The 12,763-nt window shown below is 39.8% G+C and overlaps 1 pseudogene; it reads right to left on the reverse strand.

The window, feature by feature from the left end:
• Positions 1-6,924: 6,924 nt before the first annotated feature.
• LOC142074952 (hippocampus abundant transcript-like protein 1) overlaps positions 6,925-12,763 on the reverse strand; it is an 83,062-nt pseudogene continuing 77,223 nt past the window's right edge.

The following is a 12,763-nucleotide window of genomic DNA, read 5'->3' on the forward strand; positions in this document are numbered from 1 at the left end:
TAATTCCAAACAAGGGAAAAGAGCATTAAAAATAAAAAGGAACAACTAAGCCCCATCAGAAAAAGCATCTGAAGCCTGTACTACAGTTCATATCAGCAATGTGGTTTTTTTTTTTAAAAAAAAAGCAAGCTCTAGAAGACCACAGCATCTGAAGAATGAATCCAAAAAAAAAAAACCCCAAAAAATCCACAAACCACACAGACAAAAAACAACATAAGAAAACAACCCCACCAAAAAAAACAAAACAAAAACACAAACACACAAAAAAACCACAAACAAAAACCACAAACAATCCCAAATCACTCACTCCCCTTCTTCTACTCTTCCTACTTCTCTGCTTCAGTGGACATCATGTCAAATTCACCACGTGGACTGAGCAAAACACATATTTCATCATGCTCCATGACACACAGAACACAGAACAGTGGAAATTCAGGCACTGTAATACAGTACTAGGATTAAACGACTTTTGTTCTTAAGCAAGGAAAGCACAACAGTGAACTTGGAGGAACACATGCTTGCACATGAAACCTAGAAAGTTTAAGATGCAGATTTATTATGCATTTGGAAGTTTATTAACTTAAAAAACAAAACACATATTAAAAAGGGTTGTTCTCTCTGCTCAACGTGGAAAAAGTTTCAAAAAAAATATTTTTAAAGTTTGTTCAGTCAGTGCACAATCCTTTTTTAAAAAGCTGTATATCTGTCAGTACTCTCATTACAATTATAAATACACAATTTACACAACACCCCATCTGGAAAAATTAAAACTCCTTAGAAATATCTACATATATGGCTAACATAAAACATTCAGAGGTATACTTCATTAAAGTCAGGTTTAACAGTCCATTTACACTGCAGCAAAATACATATAAATCTGTATATTTTTCATAAAATGTCTTTAAAAATTAGCACATTTGCAGCCATGTGTTGCTTCTTTAAAGCATCTTTTAGAAAGGAAATTTGATATGAACATATCTATGAAATTCAGCAATTGAGAGTAATATGACAGTTAAATATGATTAATAACTGAACATTAAGTAGCAGTTAAGGCAGAGGTGAAAATAATTAATATGAAAGATTTCATATGGCAGATAAAGCAACAAAATGCAATAAATATACATATTTCTTGATGTAAACTACTCCAGCATCCACTGCCTTTCCTACCACAGAAGTTGGGAGTGTCTGTATTTATGACTCTGTACATTATATCACTTAAATTCTATTTTCTATCAGCAAAACATTAATGACTCAGATGCCATCTGGATTTGCTTCAATTGCTTAGAACAGACTGTTCTGGAATGTGGGTTTAAGACTTTGATATGACCTTCATATAGGGAAAATAATAATAATGATAAAAGAATATACAAAACAAGTGATGCACAGTGCAATACCTCACCACCCGCCGACCGATGCCCAGCCAGTTCCCAAGCAGTGGACGCCCGGCCAGCTTTTCCCCTAGTTTATATACTGAGCATGACGTCATATGGTATGGAATATCCCTTTGGCCAGTTTGGGCCAGCTGTCCCAGCTGTGTCCCCTCCCAACTTCTTGCGCACTCCCAGCCTACTCGCTGGTGGAGTGGTGTGAGAAGCAGAAAAGGCCTTGACTCTGTGTAAGCACTGCTCAGCAGTAACTAAAACATCAGTGTGTTATCAACATTATTCTCATCCTAAATCCAAAACACAGCACTATACCAGCTACTAGAAAGAAAATTAACTCTATCCCAGCTGAAACCAGGACACTGATGCCTCTTTGTAAAGTTATTTAGTCAACGTGGCTGGTAAATCAGGAAAACTCTGAAGATTAACAGGATAAAGTTTTAACAACCAGAAGTACAAATGCTCAATAAATCTTTAACTTCATAACTTCACTTTTTCACTTGCTTCCATGGCTGACATTCTTTAGAATAAAGTTAGGTGAATAAACAAACATCCCTCAAATTGATATATATGTGAGGGAAATAATGGCAGGCTATGCAATACATATCTCTCACTGCAGAGACAGGTTGCTAACATGTATGATAACTTGATATTTGGAGTTATTCTCTTGCTTATAAGCAGTTTATTTTAAAATGTAAAAAACCCAGCAAAAAAACCCAAAACACACAGGAAAAAAAAAAAAACAAAAAAATAAAAACCAAAAAAAACCCCACAAACCACCCACCTTATCCACATTTCATAACCATGATTAAAAACAAGCACTAGAAAGGTTTTAAGACTAATTTTAAACCAGATAAATTTGACTGCAAAACTCTACAGAAGAAAGTATCAGCAAATCTGCTATTTTATTAAAATCTTAAAATTTTAGAACTCTTTCCATCAGTGAACACAGAAATCTTGATATCCAAAATGTACAGTACTACATTATGGCAATTTTTACCTTTTTACTAGTCAAGTTAAACTTAACTGTTTTTTAAAAAAGGTAGAGATGGCTTTCTCCCGTCAAAGTAAAATGTATCAGAAGTTACACAAATTTACTCTTTATATTAATAAAGTTTAACAATAGCCATATAAATAACCTACTTATGGTAATAACTAACCTAACCCATATCCTGTAGTTACAGTAACACCTAGTATTACAGTAATGGAAAAAAAGGAGGAAGGACTGTTTAATTCACCTCGACAGCACACTGGGTTTAATCAATATTCAGCCCAGTAACTGTGCATTCTCAACTGAGTTCTTGTAGATTTAGCTTTTGACAAGCAGGGGTAGAACATGACTCAATTGTCAACAAAACACATTTAACAATGTTTTTTTCGACTTCTCACAGACTAACACACATTGGAGTGGCAGTAACTGATATAAAGACATTCAATAATTTATTAAAACGAGGTAACCAGACTATCTAAGCTTGTTATTAAAATCCTTCTTGGTGAAAAATAAATTATTAGCATTTAATGAAATTGAGAGAACATTTTATTTTTTTTAAATATGTATGTAAAGCAACTTCTAGTTATCAATTTAAAAAAAAATATCAAGAGACAGTCGGCTTGCATTTGGGCCTTGCAAATCCAAGGAACTAGTACTAATGTTGTAAGCTATGCTTGTACACATTTGCTGGTTTTCTTATCTCATCTTGCTGCATTCCCTGGCTTTCATTTTCACTCATCTTACTTGGAAGAATTTTTAAAGTTAACATATTATTTAAATGCTGGAGTTCTTTCCCAGCATAAGAATTAGTAGGAAAAAGTGTATTGCTATTTTCCTGAATGATAGTATAAAGTTTTAGGTGCCCAGTAACTATTAACAGGGAGAGATGCAATTACAGACATTTAGCAAAGCTTATGAGGACATACATAATTAAACATAAGAACTGTCCCACTGAAGTTAGAATATGAGCAATTTGAGCTATGCAAATAAGGTCTCCCCAGAGCCTTCTCTTCTCCAGGCTAAACAACCCCAGCTCTCTCAGCCTTTCTTCACAGGAGAGGCGTTCCATCCCCCTGATCATTTTTGTGGCCCTCCTCTGGACCTGCTCTAACAGGTCCATGTCTTTCTTGCACTGGGGACCCCAGAGCTGGAAGCAGTACTCCAGGTGGAGTCTCACAAAAGCAGAGTAGATAGGGAGAATCACCTCCCTCGACCTGCTGGCCACGCTTCCTTTTACGCGGCCCAGGATATGATTGGCTTTCTGGGCTGCAAGTGCACATTGCCGGCTCATGCCCAGTTTTCGATCCACCACTTGAGCTTTGAAGTTTAGTGACTATATCAGAGATTTAGCATTTCATTTATGGGCAAGTCCCTGCATAACAGTTCTACCTTCACCCAAAGACTGCAATAAACAAAGTAGAGGTTAAATATGGTACATGCCCAGTTTATTTTCAAGTGAAAGTTAGACTAATATATCTATGTATTAAGCAATATTACTGGCAAAATATGCCCAGACTGTAACAGTTGGCCTCCATTCTCCAATCTAAAACCAGGACTTATTTAAGTATATCATACAACTTTTATTTGGAGTGGTAATTACTGCAGTACTGCAGTAAATTCACACTACTAGACTGGCTGCAGTTTTAGATTAAATTTTAGAAAAGCTTGATTAATCAAAGTTTTGTGGTTGCATTTTTGTTTCAAGCTCATTAAGTGATTGTGATGACCGTGTAAAAGGTAAAGTATTTTGACTATCCTACAGATCAATATGCAACAGGACACTATTTTTATTATATTAGTAGTCTGAGTAACTCCTCCTTTTTTGTGGCAGTAACTTGTAAGAAAGAAGGAAAGCAAATAAGCCAAGGAAGTTGTCCACATTTTTTTCATGATAGGTTGACCTATAAGCTTAAAACTCTTCCTGCCACTAGGTGGCAAAACTTCACTCTAGAAACTGCTGTATACTGGAGCTAACAGTAGTTTTACCTCAGTGTAAAGTGAAAGATCAACGACTTCTGTAAATTTGCTTTTAAGCTTTTCGTTTCATGACATGAGCAGAAGATTGGTCTTTATTGTAAACAAAAAAAAAGTTTTGAGGGACGGGGCACCTTTCAAACTCAACTCAATCTGCCTCCTAGGAGTGAACCGCCTTTGTTTCTCCCATATTAACTTCAATTATCTAACTTCAAGTTGTACAAAATTAAAGCAAGACTGATATGATATGTACAGGACTTTTAAAGGGAACATTGCAAATTCAGTTATTACCTGCCAGTGTTAAGACTTAGTACTTTATGATGACTCCTTTCCTCACATCATTTTAAAGCAAGACAGTATTTTTGATATGTTTATTTCTCCTTCATATCAAGAACAATTACATGTCATTTCTTCTGTTTTGCTTTTTTCTGTTGTTGTTGGGGGTTTTTTTATTTGCTCAGATCAGCTATTTACTTAAGCTTCCTTTTCTACTCCTTGGAATTTTCAAGTATTATGGCAAATAAGGCCATCTTTCCCACAGAGAATATTTTCTTGTATATGTAGGCTTATTTTAATCTGGTAGGCTTATTTTAGTTTCCATTAAAAAGATATTACTATTATATTAAAAAAGGAAAACACATGGAATCAAAGAATCATAGAATCATTAAGGTTGGAAAAGACCTCTAAGATCATCGAGTCCAACTGTCAACCCAACACCACCATGCCCACTACACCATGTCCCTAAGCACCTCATCTACATGTCTTTTAAATACCTCCAGGGATGGTGACTCCACCACTTCCCTGGGCAGCCTGTTCCAAGGCCTGACCACTCTTTCAGTAAAGAAATTTCTCCTAATGTCCAATCTAAACCTCCCTTGGTGCAACTTGAGGCCATTTCCTCTCGTCCTATCGCTGGTTACTTGGCAGAAGAGACCAACACCCACCTCGCTACAACCTCCTTTCAGGTAGTTGTAGAGCGCGATGAGGTCTCCCCTCAGCCTCCTCTTCTCCAGACTAAACAGTCCCAGTTCCCTCAGCCGCTCCTCATAAGGCTTGTGCTCCAGGCCCTTCACCAGCTTCGTTGCCCTCCTCTGGACACGCTCCAGCACCTCCATGTCCTTCTTGTAGTGAGGGGCCCAAAACGGAACACAGTATTTGAGGTGCGGCCTCACCAGTGCCAAGTACAGGGGCACAATCACTTCCCTACTCCTGCTGGCCACACTATTTCTGATACAGGCCAGGATGCCGTTGGCCTTCTTGGCCACCTGGGCACACTGCCGGCTCATGTTCAGCCGGCTGTCAATCAGCACCCCCAGGTCCTTTTCCTCTGGGCAGCTTTCCAGCCACTCTTCCCCAGGCCTGTAGCGTTGCCTGGGGTTGTTGTGGCCAAAGTGAAGGACCCGACACTTGGCCTTGTTGAATCTCATACAATTGGCCTCGGCCCATCGATCCAGTCTGTACAGGTCCCTCTGCAGAGCCTTCCTACCCTCGAGCAGATCAACACTCCCGCTCAGCTTGGTGTCGTCTGCAAACTTACTGAGGGAGCACTCAATCCCCTCGTCCAGATCATTGATAAAGATATTGAACAGGACCGGCCCCAAAACCGAGCCCTGGGGAACACCGCTCGTGACCGGCCGCCAACTGGATTTAACTCCGTTCACCACAACTCTCTGGGCTCGGCCGTCCAGCCAGTTTTTTACCCAGCAAAGAGTGTACCTGTCTAGGCCGTGAGCCGCCAGCTTCTCTAGGAGAATGCTGTGGGAGACAGTGTCAAAGGCTTTACTGAAGTCCAGGTAGACCACATCCACAGCCTTTCCCTCATCCACTAGGCGGGTCACCTGGTCATAGAAGGAGATCAGGTTAGTCAAGCAGGACCTGCCTTCCATGAACCCGTGCTGGCTGGGCCTGATCCCCTGGTTGTCCTGGACATGGCTTGTGAGCGCCCTCAAAACAAACCGCTCCATGATCTTCCCCGGCACCGAGGTCAGGCTGACAGGCCTGTAGTTCCCTGGATCCTCCTTCCAGCCCTTCTTGTAGGTGGGCGTCACATTGGCAAGCCTCCAGTCATCCAGGACCTCCCCTGTTAACCAGGACTGCTGGTAAATGATGGAGAGTGGCTTGGCAAGCTCCTCCGCCAGCTCCCTCAGTACCCTCGGGTGGATCCCATCTGGCCCCATAGACTTGTGAACGTCCAGGTGGCATAGCAGGTCATTAACTTCTTCCTCTTGGATTATGGGGGGTTTATCCTGCTCGCCATCCCTGTCTTCCAGCTCATTTTTTTGTTGCTTTTGTTCCACATATTTTTTTGTTGCTTTTGCAGTTAACACTTTTAGAGGAAGCTAGAAGAGACTAATCCGACAGAAAGTATGCATTTTGCAATGAAAATCTGTCAAATGTATCTACCTCTTTCCTCTCTGTATAGATTGCTAGACTTCCATGGCTACTATAAAAGAAACTCTTTACTCATCAACCTATTTGAAAAGTATGACTAGATAAATATTCTACTTTCTAGACAGTCATCCAAGAAAGCCGTCTTTGATGCCGAAACACAAGCTGATATAATGCTAGCCTTGCTGATCAGACTGCATTTCGTGAAACCAAAGCACCGATTGCTGGGAATGTAATGCTTGACATGGCTGCTACAGCTCCTGCTGCCCACATCATCCTGTGTTAAATACATAATTTTAATTAGAAAACAGAATGCCCATTTAGTTGTGTCCCCTTCACTTTTCTTCTCCCTACCTGAAAAAAGGCCACAAGGCCACCCTCATTTAGGGCTTAACCCACTTTCAGAAGTCCTCTTAATTAAAATAACTAAAGACAGTAGCAATTATCTGGTCAGGGGCACCTTCCTCCTCCCTTCTCACAATTTACCCTGAGCTTGTTAAAACTGAAGTTTTTGATTCTATACTAGCTATTAAAGTAGAGGAAAAGAAGGGAGTGCAAGTGAAATGCTGTATTGGCTTCCCCTCTACGAAGACTGTACAAAGGAAGTTTTAGAGGGTCTCCAGGTGAAGTAGTTCTTCTCTAACTTGTATAATGCACTAGGGAGCACTCTGACAAACATACATTCATCACTGTCTATAGGACATAAAACTTTGTAAGGAAAAAGTTGTTCCAGCTTACGGTTCTAGTCAAATTTATTTACAGATAGCTTTTCCAATAAAGAAGCTCTATAAAGTTTCCAAGACCAAAAATAGTTATAGTAAGAGAATAATGACATGGTAGAAATAAAAAGCAGAGGTCCAGTAACTGATTGATAGAATGAATCTAATGGAATTACTGGAGAGAACATACTACTTACTAGTTTGTGAATTTGCAAAATAAAGTTTTAATGAAGACCTAAACCAAAACAGTGTACTAAAATGGTGCAGAGTCCTTTTTCAAAAGGGCTGTTACTCTACAATTTATACTATATACCTGGAAAATTCTATTTTTCCTATGTTGGCAAGATACAGGCCGAGCTTTTGCAGTGTAATGAGGAGAAGAATGTTTAATTCACAGAACACTTAAATACTCATGATAACAGAACGAAATGGTAGGATTTACATTTTCAGTTCCATAAGAGGTATGCATTGCACACTTGCCAAGACTGAGATGCAAAACCACACCAAGCCAACGGAAGGATTTGAAAGCCAAGGCCAAGGAGAATTGTATTTTTGTTCCCTATTGACCTCATCAAGATACTGAGAAACACAGTCTGCAAGAGAAATTATTTCATCCAGAAGTGTTTTTTTGTTAAAAAAGATCATTAAAATAATTTCACCTTTTACAACCTTCCAACTGCTGAGGAAATTCACAACATTCATGCTGCTACTTTTCGTGCATTAAATTCAAAATGCAGACAACTAGTCATGTCAACATTTGATGTATGAACATTGTTAACTATTAAAGGGTTTCCACTTCTGCTTAAGGACTCCAGAAGTGTATGTATTGCCTTCTCTAGGCACATTATATCTCAGTGTCCATTTCTACTGTAAACAGGCTTCTGCTTCCATCCCTACAATTCTATTTCCTCACAGAGTAGGAAGTTCCACAATAAAAGGCTGTATCATCTTAAGATAATATGGGTTGGACACAGGTTGAATTTAGCAGTATCTACAAATACTAGAGGAAAAGACTGTTAGAGAAAAAAAAATATATATCTTTAGGCAAGGTGAATTACTATCCAAATTTACAATTAAAATCAATGAGCAAACCCTGCTGCTTCCATTACTTCACCACATGCATCAAAATTCAGCCAAGCCCCTTTCCTATGCATCTTTTATTGCATATTCTACTTACTCTTCACATTGCTCATTTGACCTTTTTATTTGCACATGGAAACAAATTCTGAAGACCAACCACTGTTTATCATCTATTAGAAGGGGTGTTACTACTGAGGGGGAAGGAAGCCCAGATTCAGATACAACAGCAATAGCCTCATGGCAAGAGTCAAACAGTTCCCAATAAGATAAAGTCCACACAGACAGCCTCCCTCAGTTAATAGCGCACACATTATTCTTTAACATAATGTACTGGGTTTGCCTGGGATAAAGTTGATTTTCTTCATAGTAGCTTGTATGGGGCTATGCTTTGGAATTGTGATGAAAACAGTGCTGATGATAACTTAGGTATGTTTTAGTTACTGCTGAACAGTCCTTACGCAGCATCAAGGCCTTCTCTGCTTCTCATGCTGCCCCGCCAGCGAGTAGGCTGGGGGTACACAAGAAGTTGGGAGGGGACACAGACGAGACAGCTGACCCAAATTGGCCAAAGGGATATTCCATACCATATGACATCATGCTCAGCAATAAAAGCTCAGAGGAAGAAGGAGGAAGGGGGGAAATTTGGAGTTATGGCATTTGTCTTCCCAAGTAACAGTTACACATGATGAAGCCCTGCTTTCCTTTCCTTCTTGTTTGTTCCCATTCTTAAGCTTTAGACACAGCTAGTTTGAAAGCTAAATAGCAAAAAATAAAATAATTCTATCTACATATGATCAGTACTTTCTGGAGACAGCCAACATGACAAGTTGTAAATCAGCATTTATGAAGAAAAGCTTATTTCAATAATCTGCATACTTCAAAAAAAATAGAGTTTTAAAAAAAAAATCCATGCAGAGTTTCCTCCTTTTAATATTGAAAATTATGTAGCAGAACAGCATCCATTTTAGAGATTTTTAGCAACAATATTAAGACTGGTCTGAATAAAGTATGATTGGAAAAATGTAAGTGCATATAAAAGCATCAGAACAAACAATAGAGCATGGGTTAAAAGAATTGCTTGTTCGATAATCAAGGACAACTGACACCAGTAAAACAGGTAAACACTGAGGAATATGCTGTTTACATCACAATATTAAGACCTCCACTTGTAACCTTGGCAACAAGGTTACAGCACATTGCATGTGCCATTCCTCTTCCTGTTATCACAACAGGAAGACAAACAGTAGCCATAAAGATACCCAAATGAGGAAATAGACAGAGACAGCAAGATTTATGAGGATGAAGTAAATAAGGACAGAGAGGGAAAAAAAAAAATGAAAAAAGAAAAAGTCACACTATAATAACTGTTTGACTTCTAAAAGGTATAGAAGACCTGTCCACAAACCAGCACACTGTTGTCAGTTAAGAGGAACAAAAGCAACGTACCAAGGCCTTAAAGTTCTTCAACCTCCATGTTGAGCCTAAGTAACCCTGGCCAGACCACATGGACACGTGTGTTTGTTCACATGCGAGTTTGATAGCACGAGCCAATTAAATCTATGAGCGTAGATGCAAGTAGGATGAGTTTTATTTAAAATATATATCACGCCCCCCTTCCAGAAGGCCTTGCATTAAGCATGGTTAAACTAATTCCTACACCATTTTAATAATTTGAAGCCAGAGTTTTCAGTAAGTTTACTGATGCAAGTTTAGTGAATTTTAGTTTCTTTTTTTTTTTTGATGCCTAGTTCCAGTATTTCTAAAGAAAAAGTCTACCTAAAGGGAGAGGAATTTACTATATGAATATAATCTTTAGCGAATGCAAGATTTACTGGCATTTCAAAGTATGTAAGAAGTTTATAGACAAGTTTTATACTCAGAAAAGAGTGCCTCAGCATCCAATTTTGTACTGATTAATAAAATGCTAAAAAAAAAAACAAAAAACTAACGTGAGCTATTATAGACAGAATTCCTACCACAGCTATAAATGCTGCAATTCTAACAGACCCAAAACCTATAATCTGAATAGAAACAGAAAATGCATAAAACAAATGCCCAATAGTCCAGAAGAATCACTAGCAAAAAAAATTTAAAAATTAAAAAAAACCCTCCCCTTAAAAGAAAATACTGATCCCTGCTTATAACCTGAATTCATGAAGGGAAGCATTCATATCTTTGAGAATAACCCTTAACTTTATTATTTGCCAAGAAATCCACACAAGAAAAACAATCCTAAAAAAAGAGCCAGAGAAATCCACATATCTGGAAATTGAAATTCTCTGTCCCCTCCCACAGACAACACTAAATGGGAACAACAGATGCTTAAGCTACAGAGCTACAGCAGGGTTCACACTTCCAAGTTTCCAGTTTCATTCAGTTCTTGGCTTAGCAAAGTATCTCAGCCTTTATTTTTTAAAGCTATATTTTCCCAAAAAGCAGTTTTCTAAGCAAAGTCTTCATCAAGAAACAAGTCTGAGGGAATCCCTATTTAAACATCCTTATCAAGATATGAAATGACCAACATTTACCTGTCACAAATATAGAAAAAAGCTAGAGTATTGGCCAGCCTCAGGCAGATAGGAGAAAAACACTGTATCAGGAGAACCGTAGAATCTTTTCTAATCTTCTTAAGAGACTGTAAGACAAAGAAGTGAAACAAGCATTAAAACATGAAAACATGAATACAAAGCCTAATGGAAGCATAAAGAAAGCAGAAGGCAAATTCAAATTTTTTTAAAATCTACTTTTACCCATGCATATTAGTCAAAAAACTGAGGGGGAGGAAATCTTACAAGGAAATAGTTAAGCCAAGTATTAAGTTAAAACCAGCCATTTTTTCGATAAGATTCACGATATTTCAGTCTTCTGTAGAGGCTCCCATTTTATTTTTGAAGCTGTAATTCAGTGTCAAATTTTGACTATTCACTGAAAACAGCATCATATAATATTTAGGGAAATACATAGTGTATTGGGTTTGCATGGCAAGGTTTTGGTAGCAGGGGGGCTACAGGGGTGGCTTCTGTGAGAAGATGCCAGAAGCTTCCCCTATGTCCAAGAGAGCCAATGTCAGCCGGCTCCAAGACAGACCCACCGCTGGCTAAGGCTGAGCCAATCAGGAACGGTGGTAGCACCTCTGTGATAACATATTTAAGAAGGGGGAAAAAACTGCTGCGCAACAGCAGCTGGGAGAGAGGAGTGAGAAGATGTGAGAGAAACAACTCTGCAGACACCAAGGTCAGTGAAGAAGGAGGGGGAGGAGGTGCTCCAGGCACAGGAGCAGACATTCCCCTGCAGCCCATGGTGAAGACCATGGTGAGGCAGGCTGTCCCCCTGCAGCCCATGGAGGTCCACGGTGGAGCAGATATCCACCTGCAGCCCATGGAGGACCCCATGCCAGAGTAGGTGGATGTGCCCAAAGGAGGCTGTGACCCCATGGGAAGCCTGTGCTGGAGCAGGCTTCTGGCAGGACCTGTGACCCCGTGGAGAGAGGACCCCATGCAGGAGCAGGTTTGCTGGCAGGACTTGTGGCCCCGTGGGGGACCCATGCTGGCGCAGTCTGTTCCTGAAGGACTGCACCCTGTGGAAAGGACACATGGAAAGGACCCACGCTGGAGCAGTTCGTGAAGAACTGCAGCCCATAGGAAGAATCCACATTGGAGAAATTAATGGAGGACTGTCTCCCATGGGAGGGACCTCACGCTGGAGCAGGGGAACAGAGTGAGGAGGAAGGAGCGGCAGAGACAACATGTGATGAACTGACCACAACCCCCATTCCCCTGTGCTGCTCAGGGGGAGGAGGTAGAGAAATCGGGAATGAAGTTGTAGCCTGGGAAGAAGGGAGGGGTGGGGGGAAGGTGTTTTAAGATTTAGTTTTTATTTCTCATTACCCTACTCTGATTTTGATTGGCAATAAATTAAATTAATTTTCCCAAGTCGAGTCTGTTTTGCCCGTGACTGTAATTGCTGAGCGATCTCCCTGTCCTTATCTCGACCCACAAGCCTTTTGTTGTATTTTTCTCCCCCTGTCCATTTGAGGAGGGGGAGTGATAGAGTGGCTTGGTGGGCACCTGGTGTGCAGCCAGGGTCAACCCACCACAAGTATCTTCTAACTTATCTCCATAATAATCTGCCCTGAAATATGCTAGCAAATATTATAGCCTCATTACTACTCTATATGCTCCTATTGCCTAATTATGAGAGCATTTCTCAGTGTATATTTCTTATACTTG

Source organism: Calonectris borealis, chromosome W (assembly GCF_964195595.1).
Source record: "Calonectris borealis chromosome W, bCalBor7.hap1.2, whole genome shotgun sequence".
Taxonomy (NCBI): Eukaryota; Metazoa; Chordata; class Aves; order Procellariiformes; family Procellariidae; genus Calonectris; species Calonectris borealis.